The sequence below is a fragment of the Elgaria multicarinata genome, chromosome 6 (assembly GCF_023053635.1).
Source record: "Elgaria multicarinata webbii isolate HBS135686 ecotype San Diego chromosome 6, rElgMul1.1.pri, whole genome shotgun sequence".
In the NCBI taxonomy this organism is placed as follows: domain Eukaryota; kingdom Metazoa; phylum Chordata; class Lepidosauria; order Squamata; family Anguidae; genus Elgaria; species Elgaria multicarinata.
In genome coordinates this window covers 8,759,708-8,775,910 of record NC_086176.1, presented here as the reverse complement: position 1 = coordinate 8,775,910, position 16,203 = coordinate 8,759,708, and the positions used below count along the sequence as shown (strand labels likewise).

At 42.0% G+C, this 16,203-nt stretch overlaps 1 long non-coding RNA gene across 1 annotated transcript; it reads left to right on the top strand.

The window, feature by feature from the left end:
- The first annotated feature begins 8,169 nt into the window (after window positions 1-8,169).
- LOC134400577 (uncharacterized) lies at window positions 8,170-10,484 on the top strand. The gene is made up of 2 exons (XR_010025582.1): window positions 8,170-8,283; window positions 8,395-10,484. It is a non-coding gene; the product is annotated as an uncharacterized LOC134400577 (long non-coding RNA).
- The last annotated feature ends 5,719 nt before the right edge of the window (window positions 10,485-16,203 follow it).

Here is a 16,203-nt window from a genome sequence, read left to right as displayed (position 1 = left end):
AATAGTAATAATAATAATAGCTTTACCTTGTTTGCTTGAGTGATGGGCTGGCTGCTATGATCTAGGCCAGAGCTTTCCAAACTCTGTGTTGCGACACGTTAGTGTGCCAGTTGCAGTGTGTAGGTGTGTCACGCGAACGTAACGAGAAACCTCTGAGTCTGAAATAAGCAATACCAACTTGCATGCATTTTTACGCAGCAAAGGTGCCTATTAGTATGGTGTACTACCCTATTTCTTCGATTCTAAGACGCACTTTTCCCCCCATATAAACATCTCTAAAAATGGGGTGTATCTTTGTTGTTTATTCGTTCAGTCACTTCCGACTCTTCGTGACTTCATGGACCAGCCCACGCCAGAGCTTTCTGTCGGCTGTCGCCATCCCTAGCTCCCCCAAGGTCAAGTCTGTCACCTCCAGAATATCATCCCTCCATCTTGCCCTTGGTCGGCCCCTCTTCCTTTTGCCTTCCACTTTCCCTAGCATCAGCCTCTTCTCCAGGGTATCCTGTCTTCTCATTATGTGGCCAAAGTACTTCAGTTTTGCCTTTAATACCATTCCCTCAAGTGAGCAGTCTGGCTTTATTTCCTGGAGTATGGACTGGTTTAATCTTCTTGCAGTCCAAAGCACTCTCAGAATTTTCCTCCAACACCACAGTTCAAAAGCATCTATCTTCCTTCGCTCAGCTTTCCTTATGGTCCAGCTCTCGCAGCCATAGGTTACTACAGGGAATACCATTGCTTTAACTATGCGGACCTTTGTTGTCAGTGTGGTGTCTCTGCTCTTAACTATTTTACCAAGATTTGTCATTGCTCTCCTTTCAAGAAGTAAACGTCTTCTGATTTCCTGGCTGCAGTCAGCGTCTGCAGTAATCTTTGCGCCCAGAAATACAAAGTCTGTCACTGCCTCCACATTTTCTCCCTCTATTTGCCAGTTATCAATCAAGCTGATTGCCATAATCTTGGTTTTTTTGAGGTTTAACTGCAACCCAGCTTTTGTACTTTCTTCTTTCACCTTTGTCATAAGGCTCCTCAGCTCCTCCTCGCTTTCAGCCATCAAAGTGGTGTCATCTGCATATCTGAGATTGTTAATATTTCTTCCTGCGATTTTAACTCCAGCCTTGGATTCATCAAGCCCAGCACGTCGCATGATGTGTTCTGCATACAAGTTGAATAGGTAAGGTGAGAGTATACAACCCTGCCATACTCCTTTCCCAATCTTAAACCAGTCCGTTGTTCCATGGTCTGTTCTTACCGTTGCTACTTGGTCGCTATACAGATTCCTCAGGAGGCAGACAAGATGACTTCGTATCCCCATACCACCAAGAACTTGCCACAGTTTGTTATGATCCACACAGTCAAAGGCTTTAGAATAGTCAATAAAACAGAAATAGATGTTTTTCTGGAACTCCCTGGCTTTCTCCATTATCCAGCGGCTATTGGCAATTTGGTCTCTAGTTCCTCTGCCTTTTCTAAACCCAGTTTGTACATCTGGCAATTCTCGCTCCATGAATTGCTGGAGTCTACCTTGCAGGATCTTGAGCATTACCTTGCTGGCATGTGAAATAAGTGCCACTGTCTGATAGTTTGAACATTCTTTAGTGTTTCCCTTTTTTGGTATGGGGATATAAGTTGATTTTTTCCAGTCTGATGGCCATTCTTGTGTTTTCCAAATTTGCTGGCATATGGCATGCATCACCTTGACAGCATCATCTTGCAAGATTTTAAACAGTTCAGCTGGGATACTGTCGTCTTCTGCTGCCTTGTTATTAGCAATGCTTCTTAAGGCCCATTCAACCTCACTCTTCAGGATGTCTGGCTCTAACTCACTGACCACACCGTCTGAGCTATCCCCGAAATTATTATCCTTCCTATACAGATCTTCCGTATATTCTTGCCACCTTTTTCTTCATCTCTTCTGTTTCTGTTAGGTCCTTGCCATCTTTGTTTTTGATCATACCCATTTTTGCCTGGAATTTACCTCCGATGTTTCTAATTTTCTGGAAGAGGTCTCTTGTCCTTCCTATTCTATTGTCTTCTTCCACTTCCGCACATTGCTTGTTTAAAAATAATTCCTTATCTCTTCTGGCTAACCTCTGGAATTTTGCATTTAATCGGGCATATCTCCCCCTATCACTGTTGCCTTTTGCTTTCCTTCTTTCTTGGGCTACTGCCAGCGTCTCAGCAGACAGCCATCTTGCCTTCTTGGTTTTCTTTTTCTTTGGGACGTTTTTTGTTGCCACCTCTTGGACAATGTTGCGAACTTCTGTCCATAGTTCTTCCGGGACCCTATCTACTAAATCTAGTCCCTTAAATCTATTCTTCACTTCCACTGCATATTCATTAGGAATATTAGTGAGCTCATATCTAACTGATCTGTGGGTCTTCCCTATTCTCTTTAGTTTGATTCTAAATTGTGCAATAAGAAGTTCGTGATCTGAACTACAGTCAGCTCCAGGTCTTGTTTTTACTGTCTGTATAGATGTCCGCCACCTTTGGCTGCAAAGGATGTAGTCAATCTGATTTCGGTGTCGGCCATCTGGTGAAGTCCATGTATAAAGCCGTCTTTTAGGTTGTTGGAAGAGAGTGTTTGTTATGCACAGTGAGTTGTCCTGGCAAAATTCTATCAGCCTATGTCCCGCTTCATTTTGTTCTCCTAGACCATGCTTACCTGTAATTCCAGATGTCATTTGACTGCCCACCTTAGCGTTCCAGTCTCCTGTAACGAAAATAACATCTCTTTTTGGTGTATTATCCAGTAGGTGCTGCAGATCCTCATAGAACTGATCTACTTCTGCTTCTTCAGCATCTGTGGTTGGGGCATATATTTGGATCACTGTGATGTTAAATGGCTTACCCTGAATTCGAATTGAGATCATTCTATCGTTTTTTGGATTGTATCCAAGTACTGCTTTAGCCACTTTATTATTAATTATGAAGGCTACTCCGTTTCTTCTGTGATCCTCTTGTCCACAGTAGTAGATCTGGTGGTGATCTGATGTGAAGTGGCCCATTCCAGTCCATTTCAGTTCACTGACACCCAATATATCTATATTTAATCTTGACATCTCTCCAATAACCACATCCAATTTGCCCTGGCTCATAGATCTTACATTCCAGGTTCCTATAGTGTGTTGATCTTTAGAACATCAGATTCGTCATTTACCACCAGCACCATCGGCCCTTTTGGCTTTGAGCTAGCTGCGTCATCACATCTGCGGCTAGTTGAACTTATCCTTTGTTCCTCCCCAGTAGCATTTTGACCATCTTCCGACCAGGGGTCCCATCTTCCGATGGTATACCGACATATCTCTGCTTGTACTGATCCATTTAGTTTTCATGGCAAGAGTACTGGGGTGGGTTGCCATTACCTTCCCCAGGGATCGTATTTAGTCTGACCTCTCTGCCATGACCTTCTCGTCTTGGGTGTCCCTTCACAGTTTAGCTCATGGCATCCTTGAGGTGCTCAAGCTCCAGCACCACGACAAGGTAACGATCTCCTTTGCTGGAGGGGGTGTGTCTTAGGGGTGTTTTTTTTCTGTTGGTGGTACTGAAATTAGTGTGCGTCTTACAATCGATGGCGTCTTACAATCGAAGAAATACGGTAATATATTCCCTTTCCGTCGTATCCGTGTATGCACACCATGGTCGAGGGATCATACAGGTACTGCGCATGTGCAGTATGCATAATTGGGTCGAAACAGCTGATTCCGCGTCACTCCCGGTGACGCGGCTGCACCTGAAGTGACGCATTTGAGAAATTCCGTGGGTCCAGTTTTTTGATAGAACACCGTCTCAAACGCCGCTCGATCGCAGCTCGACAAAATTGGTTCAATGTGAAAAGTCTTGGAAATGTATGTTATTATCTTGCAAATCATATATTTTTTAAAATATAAATGAAAGGTTTTCATGAGATATGTTGTGTCCCCATACATTTCGTTATTACAATTTATGTATGTGTCCGTATCTCTTATAAGGGGTTAGCTTAACCTCCGGTTTGCTAGTAAAACTGAATTACTGTGTCGCGAAATGATGCATGTCTAAAAAGTGTGTCACCAACATGAAAAGTTTGGAAAGCTCTGATCTAGGCTGCTAGAGCTTCTGGGTGGGGACTCAGAAGACCAGCTGCTCATCAGCTGTAAGGTGGTGGGTGGGGAAGAGGAGAATGAAGGGGGAATTAACTAATTAGCTGCAAGGTGAGTTGGAGGAGCCGAAGAGGCAAAGAGAAATGTTATTGGTTAGCTGCCATAGTATACTGAGCAGGTGCTAGAGGAGGAATGGAATGTGCAGAGAAAGAGGGATGTAGATCTGTGCTGGGAGTTCTTGCAGCGCTGAATAGAACAGAGCACTGTCTCGGGGACAAGGAAAAGACTCATCCCAATCTAAGGACCAAGTGAGCCTGTCGGAATTTGCCTGATGACACCTTGCTTGAACAACATGGAGGCGGCTGCAGATGAGAAGCCAGAAAAGGCCTTCAGCCAAGTCTGGGGCACAGTGTCACTGCTTGACCAGGAAAAAGAAGAGAGGATTCCAAGTGGTCCTGGTGATGGTGCTGAGAGCTAAAGTGACTGCTGCTTGAAAAATAGTAAAGGTCACTGGTATAGGGCTTTATAGGCTGTGAACCGCCCAGAGGGCTTTGGCTATTGGGCGGTAGAGCCATGTAATAAACATAAATTAATAAATCAGCACTTTGAATTCTGCCTGGAAACAGACCTGAATACTTTTTCCTGGTAACCTTCAGAAAGATGGTGAAGACAGTCCTGTTTCAATGGGCCTTCAATGTTGGGTGACCTGATCAGTCTTGCTGTTTGGCTCTGCTGGCTGATTGTACTCTCCTGTGTGTGTGTGTCTGCACGCGCGCTACTGAACTGGTTATTGCTTGTGCTGTCTTTAAAATTAGAGTTCAGGTTAGGCGAAAAAGCAGTGTAGACATTTTAATGTATACGCTGTTCCTATAAAACATTGCTAGGATCCGTCTGTTCTTATCTGAATCTTCTGCTAAGACCCTTGTCCATGTTTTGGTTATCTCCCGTTTGGGCTTCTGTAATCTTCTTTTGACTGGTCTTCCTTATGCTCATCTCTCCTCTTTGGTCTCTCTTCACCATTCTGCAGCCAAGATTATTTTCTTGGCTCGTCGTTTTGACCATGTTTCTCCTTTGTTGAAATCTCTTCATTGGCTTCTGATCCCATATAGAATTCAGTATAAGCTTCTTTTGCTGACATTCAAAGCGTGTCATGGTCTTGCACCTTCTTATCTTTCCTCTCTCATTTCACTCTGCCACCCCCCTTGTACCCTCCTTTCTTCAAATGTTATGTTGCTCTCCTGCACAAGAGTCTCTGTCTCTCTTGCCCGGCTTTGCCCGTTCTCTCTGGCTGCCCCATTTTCTTGGAATGCTCTTCCTGAGCAACTACGTACCATGAGTTCCATTGTAGATTTTAAAACGCATTTGAAAACTCACTTGTTTTCAATATCTTTTGGTATTTTAGCTTGATTTACTGTTCTTATTACTATGATTATTCTCTTATTTCTGCTTTGTGAACCCCTTCCCCCCCTTCGTATGTTTTAATGTGATTTTAGATTGTAAGCCTCTAGGCAGGGTATCGCTGTTTTAGTTGTATATTTTGTACAGCGCCAAGTACATTGTTGGTGCTATATAAATAAATAAATATAATAATAATAATAATAATAATAAAGTTAAAATGTTGTGTGCAAGGAATTGAATTGTACAATCTAGAAGGCTCTTGGGAAGCCAAATTATCACTAAAATGAAGCAAAGTGATTCACAATTCCAATTCATTTTGGTGCCTTAACAGAGAATTGAAATAGTATCCCTTCTTCCACTGTTTCACATGGAGCACAATCTATTTGGACTGAGCACAGTGGCAGAAACTAGCTAGGCTTCCACCAGCAGCCAGAGGTGGAGAGAGGTTCAACAGAACGCTTTGTTTCCAGGCCAGGAGTGACTGAAAGGAGGCCCTTCAGCAGGGAGAATTAAGGCAGAAAGTGGCCCAGAGACAACGTAGGTGGAGGAATTCCAAAGTGTAAAAGACTTTGTGAAAAAGGGATTTAAATAACCCCTGAGCAACCCAGTTGGCTTGGATCTTATGAGGAGGAGTCAGGAAACAGCCAGTTTGTAAAGCAAGCAAAGGATTTATTTAGGGAAATGTCTATATCAAGGAAGAAGCGTGGGTAGAGGATTTCCTTAGAAGGCCATAATGAAGAAAGTAAGCTTTATTGATAGAACGGGTGGGGTGGAGGTGGGAGGAATAGCAGGCCAAATAGAGAAAAGCTCACAAAAAGGAGGAATAAAAGGAAAATCCTAAAACTAGGCAACCAAAATCATTAATAAGAAAACATTTTCTTGGTTCCATTTATGCTGTCTCCACACACACAATGTGGGGGCACTGTGTGTCAACTTGACCTGGCTAATGGAAACTAAAGAGATAATGGGGTGGACCATGGAACAACTACCTTATCTTATACTGTGAGCTACTGCAATAAAGCCGACAAGTTGAGGCAGCCCTCTGTATCCTCAGCCATTTGTGGGTGGGGTTATTTATTTTATTTTATTTATTATTTATTTATTTATTACCTTTTTATATTATTATTATTATTATTATTATTATTTATATAGCGCCATCAATGTACATGGTGCTGTACAGAGTAAAACAAAATAGCAAGACCCTGCCGCATAGGCTTACATTCTAATAAAATCATAATAAAACAATAAGGAGGGGAAGAGAATTATACTGCCCAATAGCTGAAGCTCTCTGGGCAGTTCGCAAAAATTAAAACCATAATAAAACAACCAACAGGTTAAAAGCACAAATACAAAAATACAGTATAAAAAGCACAACCAGGATAAAACCACGCAGCAAAATTGATATAAGATTAAAATACAGAGTTAGAACAGTAAAATTTAAATTTAAGTTAAAATTAAGTGTTAAAATACTGAGAGAATAAAAAGGGCTTCAGCTGGTGACGAAAAGAGTACAGTGTAGGGATTATGGAAACATGTTACGGTGTTGCTGAGTTCCTGAACTGGGGTGGTTGTCTCAGGAACAACCACCCCAGTTCCTGAGACAACCTAATCAATAAAATTTTAATCCAGGTGTTTGGAATTATTCTCATGGGGAAATGCATTTAGAAAAAACTTAGGTCACATTCCTCATCTGTGTGACTTTCTTTGAGGGAAGTTCTGCGGAAGCCAAAGGTGATGACACTTCATATCTTTTCTGAAAAAATCCACTTGAGGGCATATCTACACTATAAATTGATATTGTGGCTCCATCTGAAAGAAACCTAGGAATTTAAGTTTCATGAGGTGTTGAGAATTATCTGTTAGAAATCCCAGTTCTTAGCCCTCTTCCTCTAATACTACAGTGCCCAGGTGAGAGAGAAGGAGTAATAAATCTATCTGTGGGATGTAGGTTTGCCCTTCGATCAGGGTTTACAAGCAGTGTTACCTGCAGATTATCCGTTTGTAATCTTTGTCTCAAAGCCTCAAAATTCCCAGGTTTTGTTCAGATGCCTCCAAGTGGGGAGGATTTTCTCTCCACATTAGTGCAATAAGCAATTTCGCCTCGTGAATGTTCACTATGGGGGTGCCATATCGCTCATAAGCTAGTGTTGTAATATTATGAGGTAGAAAAAAATGACTCTGTCTCCACACAATGTATATTTCATGAATATAACCAATCAAAATCATGTTTATTTCTAAACTAAACAGGCCCAAATGCTGAGAACTTTGTCTTAAGGACTGGCCAACAAATCCACATTTTGCCAGTACTTTTCCAGCTGCACTGGCTGCCAGTCCATATCCAGGCCTGATTCAAAGATTTGTATTAACATTCAAAGCCCTAAAAGGCTTGGGGCCAGGTTATCTGAAGGATCGCCTCCTTCCATATATACCTGCCCATAAGATCATCTTCAGGGGTCCTTTTCCATGAGGCAGTGGCTGCCAGGAAAAAGGCCTTTTTTGTTATTGCACCCCAGTTGTGGAATGAGTTCCTTAAGTTCACCTGGTGCCTACACTGAACTTTTGGCACCAGGTAAAGACCTTTTTATTTTCCCAGTGTTTTTTTTTTAATCATACTAGTCTTTTAGCTCTGCTGTTTTAAATCTGTATTTTAAATCTCTGAATTACTACTAGGTTTTATTCTGGTTGTACTTTTTATATCATGGTTTTAAGCTTCCATATTTTGTATTTTATTCCCCAGTGAGATGGATCCTGTGAAGACAAGTTGGTGTATTTAAAATAAAAGGAACTGGCATCCCCAATCATTCTGGTAATTAATGTCCTTGTTAATTGGAGTTGGTTGAATTACCTCCTGAATATTCATGATAACTCATCACTTTCCCACTCTTCATCTAATGTAATTTATTCCTGTGCTTGATAGATCAACCTTGGAGGTGACATTCCTTTTAAAGCAACAGGACTCCGCAGAAGAGCAAGCAGAACCCACCCAAGATGCAAATCTTCACTGCTCCAGGGAGGATGATTCAGGATGCTCTGGTTTCTTCCAGTGCTGGAGTTCTGACCTGATCTCTCCCTGCAGCTCTTTTGGACACATCATGCCAAAGAAAGGAATGCAACTGAAAGAAATCAAGAACAGGCCCTCAGGGCCTGATCAGTGGCAGAATTGACAAACACACACATTGGTCGCCTTGTGATCTGGGTATTGGTGCCCCCGATGGTGAGTTGCTTGAAGAAGAATATTGTTCTTCCAGTCTCCAGCGTGTCTCCATCCCCACCATTCTGGTAGCCCCTTGGTTCCATCTGATCCGACCTACTTTTACAGAATTCAAGGTTAGGCCTTTGTCTGAGGAACTGCAATTTCCTTGCTAGTCTGAGCAACAAAAATACCTGCTGTCTGCAGGCTTGCCTTCCCCTTTGCCTCCTTTTCTCTACCCTCTTTACTTGACTGTACGTGTGCCGGGTCTGACACGGTTTTCTATTTGCCAGCCTGTGTCCTGTCCTGCCCACTCCTTTGACAGTCTTATCTGCCTCCTCACCTTGGCTCTCCTCACTCTGGCTCTTCCTGACAGCGGTTGCTGTGTTTGGACTGTCTCCTTGATGGCTTGTCAGTCAGCTTGCTGACCTTGGCTTGCAACTGGTTCTGCTTCAGCATCTGCCCCAAAATCCAGCGCTGGTCCCCATCCTGCTGGAACTCACAGAACCGCTCTGGTGTATTTAGGGCCCAGCACTAACGATCAAAGCTATTCCAAAACTGTTTTGTGAGAGCACGGAGCAGGGTGTTTGTGTGTTCAGGAAAGCAAACTAAAGAGCCGTTAAGCTTTTCCTTAACGCCGCTTGTGGTTTATAAGCAAATCCTTGTCCTGCCGCCATGGAACTTCTGCCTCAGTTGAATTACAGCCCCCCCACCCCAAACTTGTTTTACAATGCAAGACTGTCTAAAATCATTCCACATCTACGCTGACCCCCTGGTTGCAAACATTTCAACTATACAAGAAATAACACATCCCTCCTGCGCCTGGCCCCAAACTTGACCGTGGAAACGAAGAGGTACTTTTGGACTGATCGGAGGAAAGACACGTGCAGAGTGGCTCTACTGCGCTAAAAATACGATCTCTCTTTTCATTTGCATGAAATTTGCATATGCTGATATGTTTGGACACAATTTATTTTTAAAAAATATTACTATCATTTAAATAACTCATTCAACAGGTTAAATCATGTTGTTATTTAGGGTGTTGCTTGCAGCCAATTCCTCTTGGAAGGCCCAGTACCTATTGGGAAAGAAAGAGTTGAGATTCTGGCCTGTCTAGTGTCTAATGCAGTGGTTCCCAAAGTGGGCGGTACTGCCCCCTTGGAGGCGGTGGGATTGCACAGGGGGGCGTTAAGAGGCAAGGGGGGCGCTCGAGGTGGTCTTTTCCAAGAAGCGCCTCTCCAGAAGGTCTTAAAACCCAGGGACATTTTTATGGGAGAAGTTAGTTTGGTCCCAAGCCATATAGGGGAAGAATCCACACATGTAATAATACTGTTTAAGAAGAGTCCTTTTAACGGTGAATTGAAATGTTTCAAAAGCACCGAAACGCTAATGAAGAGACATACCCTGCTTGGTGTACCCCGCTATCCTGCACTATGGAGAGTGGTTCAGAAGCTCCTGCTTGCATTTCCAACATCATATTTGGTGGAATGTGGTTTTAGTGAGGTCTGCCTACTTCTCTCCAAGCAAAGAAATCGACTCCAGATTACTAAACGTGGTGATTTAAGACTCATGTTAAGTGACTTTAAACCAGACATTGGGAAACTGGTATCATTTCATAAAGCCCATCCATCACATTAAGAATTTACAGAATAGTGAGGTACCTATCTACCCTAGTTACTAAATGAGATGTCTGATATTCTTGCTAAATGACTATCAAACTTTGAAAAGATGATATCACTGGATCAAGTTCAATTATGTTTAATTAAATAAACTAAAAAATGTAATTGGATTTTGAATAAATATTCAATTAATTGTTACTGTTTTGAATTTTATTGTTATTATCTTCCTTAGTGGGTCGTTGAAAACCACTATTCTGAATAATTTTTATAGGGTAGGGGGCACTGGGCATGAGTTTGTGGAACCAAGGGGGCGGTGACCTGAAAAAGTTTGGGAACCACTGGTCTAATGTTAGGTATGCTAAGTTCAGCTAAATAAATAAATGAATGAAATACTAGCAACCGGCTAATATAGGCTCACTGGCTTCTCCCTGAGGGACCCGAACATACAAGAACAGACTGAAAAATATATTGAAGACACTTGGCCCTTCAAAATCTCAGACAGAGACACTTTGTGCACGAACTCTTCCTGCAATGACTTCTGGTGGGAGCCTAGCTGAAAGCAAAAGCATTCTGGTAAAGTTAGGGTCCCCGAGCATGCTGTTTCTCCAAAATATTGTTATGATCCAAGGGACCTCTGTGAAAATGCATGGGCACGGAAAGCGGTTTGTACATGGAAATAAAAGGAATACAAGGCCATGAATTGTTTTGTATTCAGGGCGCACTCATTGCATGATGTGTGACAAATAAGGCCTGGGGCCAGGTATGCAGTGATGAGAGTGAGAAAGGAAATTGAAGAGCTCACCATTCATTCAGCTCCCTCCATCTCAAGCTCTAAATGAGGTTAGGTTCTTTGGAGAAATGGAATGTGGTATTATAATTAAAGAGCCTACCTAGTGCCAAATGGGGCAGAAGTAAGGGCGAACAGCTTCAGTTGTTGCAATTCCTAACTCGCGCGTGTTTGACTTTACAGCCCTCATATTCTTTTAACTAAGCATGATGGTCTCTTTAGTTCTCCCTAAATGCAATTTATAATGAAATTGATTTCCATAGCTAGCTTGTTGTCCAAATGATTCAGTGTGTCCACATTAGCTATGTTTTGTTTTGTTTATTGTATTTCATTTCTATGCAGCTGTGCTTAGCATCTTTAATACTGTATGCATGCGGGAGTTTTATGAAGACTGGGCAGTTCCTTATCACTGGAAGTTGCAAGTTCAAGGCCCTGATCAGCCCCTTCAAAGGATGTTTACTAGCACATTGACATTGCTAATAGTGTCAATGCTCAAAGTGGTATTTGCACTCTTGATGCTGGAGTTAAATTGTGTTTGTATCATACTGCCATTAATGTTTAATGTGGAGTACCTTCCATTAGTTTTTAGTGTGTAAGCAATTCGGCCCCAACAGCTGACCAATGCCAGCTAACCTCCTCCTCCTCTTCCTCCTCCTCCTCTTCTTCTTCCGATATATGTCCACGCTGCTCCTGTTGCTTCAGCAGAGTTTTCCCCTACAGTCCCTTAACACTAGACCTATCTGCATTCTTCTGGTATTCATCCCAAAGCAGTTGAGCAGACCTGATGTTTCAGACTTCATGTGAATATTCTTCAAGAACACCCTTAGTACTGGCTATGAGGAGGTATCAAAAAGTAAGTAACTTCATCAAAAGCTCTCATCACACCTCATGTGGCTTTCCTCCCCACTTTTTTTTTTTTACAATTTAGTCCTGAATATAGTGAGGAGGAGGAGGAGGAGGAGGCATTTGAACCTTGCTGCATGACTCTTTCCCCTGCTACAGAAATATCTCTGCCCCTCCCCTCAGAATTGCCACTGTCGGCCCCCAGAGGATATAAAAGCTCTTCTAAAAATAATTGTTTTGCCAGTTGCCTAAAGGGCTCCAAAGCAAGTGCTAAGAAAGACAGCCCTGAAGAGGCCAGGGCTTCTTCAAGGTTTGGGTGCCTCAGCCACAACTGCTTCTTTTTGCCACACTGCTTGCCTCGGATGGTAAAGGAACTCAAACCAGGACATAGTAACACCCAGGAAATAGTGTAGGCTGAATAGTTAAATGTTAGGCGTTCCACTCTGGTTGAATATTAAAAATTTATTATTTTTTGCGGGATACATGACACTTTAGAGAGAAATAGAAGCCCTAAACAACTTGGGACCAGGATACCTGAGAGAGCGCCTTCTCCCCTACCAACCTGCCTGGTCACTGAGGTCATCCGAGGGTCTGCTTCTGGTGCTTCCACATAGATCCATCCTCCGATTGGAGTCCACCAGGGGAAGAGCCTTCAGCGTGGTGGCTCCCCTCCTGTGGAATTCCCTGCCTCTGGAGGTCAGGCAGGCACCAACTTTGTACTCCTTTCGGTGCCTCCTGAAAACATCTTTATTCCAGGAAGCCTTTCCTTAATGTCCAGCCAGGAGTCACTGTATTTGCTTCTTTCAAAATCTGTTTTAAGTGTTTTATTCTGTTTTTATTTTCATTTTATCTTGTACACCACTCCAAAATTTTCAATGGGAAGCAGTATATAAATATTGTAAACAAATAAGTCACAGACCCTGTTCAGACAACACTCTAAGCCACCTATAAGTTATGGTAACAAAGATGTGAGTCTTAAGAGAAGTTATCAAGACACAGTTCATATTTTGGCTTGGTGTCTCTTCCACAGTGTTCTGAACATTCACTGTTCTTGGCAAAGACATTGAGGGAAGTGGCATTAACCTAGCCTGGATCAAAGCGGGACTATATTCTCCATCCATTGTCTTCAATGCTACTTGCTAGAAATAACACACACGGTGCACATAGTAATACTAACACACTATGGCATCCATCTCCAACCAGGTGCCCTCCAGATGTGTTGGACCATAACTACCATCATCTCTAGACAGATGAGTTGTAGTTGAACACATCTGGAGAGTACAAGGCTTGGGAAAGCTGCATGACAGCATGTATGTTGACCGCTTCAGTACAGATCACCCAAATGTTTCTGTAGCTTTTCCACAATAAGACAAAATAGCAACCAAACCATTCCAAAAACCCATTATAAGATGTCAGGATTAACACATCAGAGAAGTTGTTGCAATATAAAAGGCAATGACAATAAGATGTGGAATGTTCATAAAGAATTCCGTCAAATAATTTCATACCCTTTTTGTTAATCAGAGCAAAAAGACAAAATAATTTGATGTCTACAGCTGGCAAGCGCAGATACTGCCATGAAGTATTTATTGGCACACAGTCTTTGAAATTATGCCCATTTGCTCTCATTGTACTTGGTTTCCAAGCAGCACCTGGGGAGAAAAAAAATCCTAGAATGTGGCAAGAATTTCTGGACAGAAATGTTATCACTAGTGAAACAATATCTTTCACAAATGATCTTTCCAGTGAGCATGTAAATCAGAAACTGGAGAGGTTGTGGAGTTGACAGAATGGCAAAGCACTTGTCTTTTTTGATTGCACCAGAATTGTCCTGCTTAGTCCCATGAATGGAAAAACCTGTAAGAATAAAATATTATGGAATCTCAAGAGAACACTTAGAAAGAACCATGTGCAATGTTGCAAAACCTAAAGATGTAATTGTTGTACATGGCACATTGACACTAAGGCAAACTTATACAATGTGCTGACCAAATAAGTAATGCTTGAAAAAAGGAACAAATTACATTCTAAATTCTTGCAGGAAGAACCCATCCTAAACACCTGAAAGAATGCATTGGGAAGTATAAATTTAACATCCATCCTTATTTGTATCACATGGAACATTCTTGCTAACATGTGCCAAAGCTACAGGGCTTCACATATTAGGAGCCACGAGAAAACATGTCACAAATGGTATTTATTAATTTATTTAAAATATTTCTAAACTGCCCTTCATCCAATGGATACCAGAGCAGTGTACAATTCACATAAAATTATTCAAACAAAATACAAATACAATTAAGTCAACATACTTCATAAAAATTACAGACTGGAAGGCAGCAAAAGACTATAGATAAAGGCTTGGTTCATACCTAACAGTAAATCGTGCTGCATGCAAGCCATTTCCAATTTGAATATGTAACCTCCCATTGGCCCAATTGTAGGTTGCTTCATGGGATATGAACCCAGACACTTTGGGTTGTTCATGGGTTAAATAACCCAAAGTTAATCTACGATTAGTACTTAGGTTAACTTTGGATTGTATAACTCATTAATAACCCATAGTGCCTGAGATGACATGTCACAAAACAACCTATGATTGGGCCAATCAGAGGTTGCATATTCAAATTGGAAGCAGCTCACATGCAGCATGCAACCTGGCAAAATTTGGGTTATTTAACCCACAATTTGCTGCTGTTGCATGCAAACAGGCCCACTGACATGGACGTGTGCTTTGAAATGTAAGCCAACAGCAATAACCCAACATGGAACATGGTAATCACTGATGTCAAGGCAGAGCGTAGCAAAAACATCCCACATGTTAACTTGCAATAAGTTTGCATTTGTCAAAAACTCCGTCAAAGGCATAACTTTATGATGAAATTAGGCTGGCACTTGATTGGCAGGCAGAAAATTCCATAAAGGAAAAGTTGCAGCTGAAATGAACTGGCAGGAAAGGAACTCACTACAGCATTTCAGAGAAAAGGCGAACACATCACATGTCCTTGAAATAATTGCTTGCTCCTACAAACAGCAAAACAGAATTGACTGAATATCCAACTGGCAAGGCATTATAAGGTCAGTCCGATAACCACCCGAAGGTCAAGTCAATGGCAGGCGAAACTATGAGAAGCAAGGGTGGGGCACCTCTTTCAGCCCAAGGGACGAATTCAGTGTTGGAGAAGCTCTTGCAGGGAGGGGGGAGGTGTACGTTCTAGTGGTGGGTGGTGCCAAAGGTAAAAGGGGTGGAGCCAAAATACCAAAAACAAAAACCAACTACCCAGCATACTGTACTAGGAGGAGGGCCTTCTTTGCTGTGGCACCCCGGCTGTGGAACGAGCTCCCCAGAGAGGTTCGCTTGGCACCTACATTGTTTTCCTTTCGTCGCCAGCTGAAGACCTTTTTATTCTCTCAGTATTTTAACACCTAATTTAATTTAAATTTAAACTCTGCTGTTTTGATCTCATATTTTAACCTATATCAATTTTTGCTGTGTGGTTTTATCCTGGTCGTGCTTTTTAATATTGTATTTTGTATGTTGTGTTTTTAAATTGTTGGTTGTTTTATTACGCTCTTCATGGTTTTAATTTTTGTGAACCGCCCAGAGAGCTTTGGCTATTGGGCGGTATAGAAATGAAATAAATAAAAATAAAAATAAAATAAATAAATATTGTAGGAGAAGGTATTTCAACCTTTTAGAAAGGTCCTTAACCGAAGGACCTTCCAAAAGGTGGAAAGCCACCAAATGTGTGGCAGTCCGGGGAAAGGCATTGTGGCCAGGAAAGGGAGCCTGGTCACCTGGGGAGGATAATGTTCCATCACAATCATGAAGACGCCGACACCAGTATGTTACTTCATGCAAACACAAATTGGTATGAATGCTGAGGTGGTCATTCAATCCCCAGATGCCGAGGTTATATTTCTGATGAGCCCAACTACATCCAAAGCATCCCATCAAAACTTTCACTGTTAACAGAAGGAATAGAAAAGTAGCCAATGGCCTTAGTACGTGGGGCAAAAATGAGTGGCGGCAAAACTTGCTAGTCATGCATTCACTGAATGAATTGTTTTCGGAAGGTTTGAAGGGTAGATGACAGAACCGTGCTTCAGTGTAGTCCTATCGCACAATGACAAAAATTGTGGATGGTTTGCAAGTTCGAGAAAAAGTACTGAGCACCCATTTGATGCAACGATTGCAGAACTGGAAAGAAAATCCACTTACATGTACAGCAGCTGTGCTGGTTCCTGTATGATAATCTGCAAGCACAAGCTGAGCAACTTAACTGC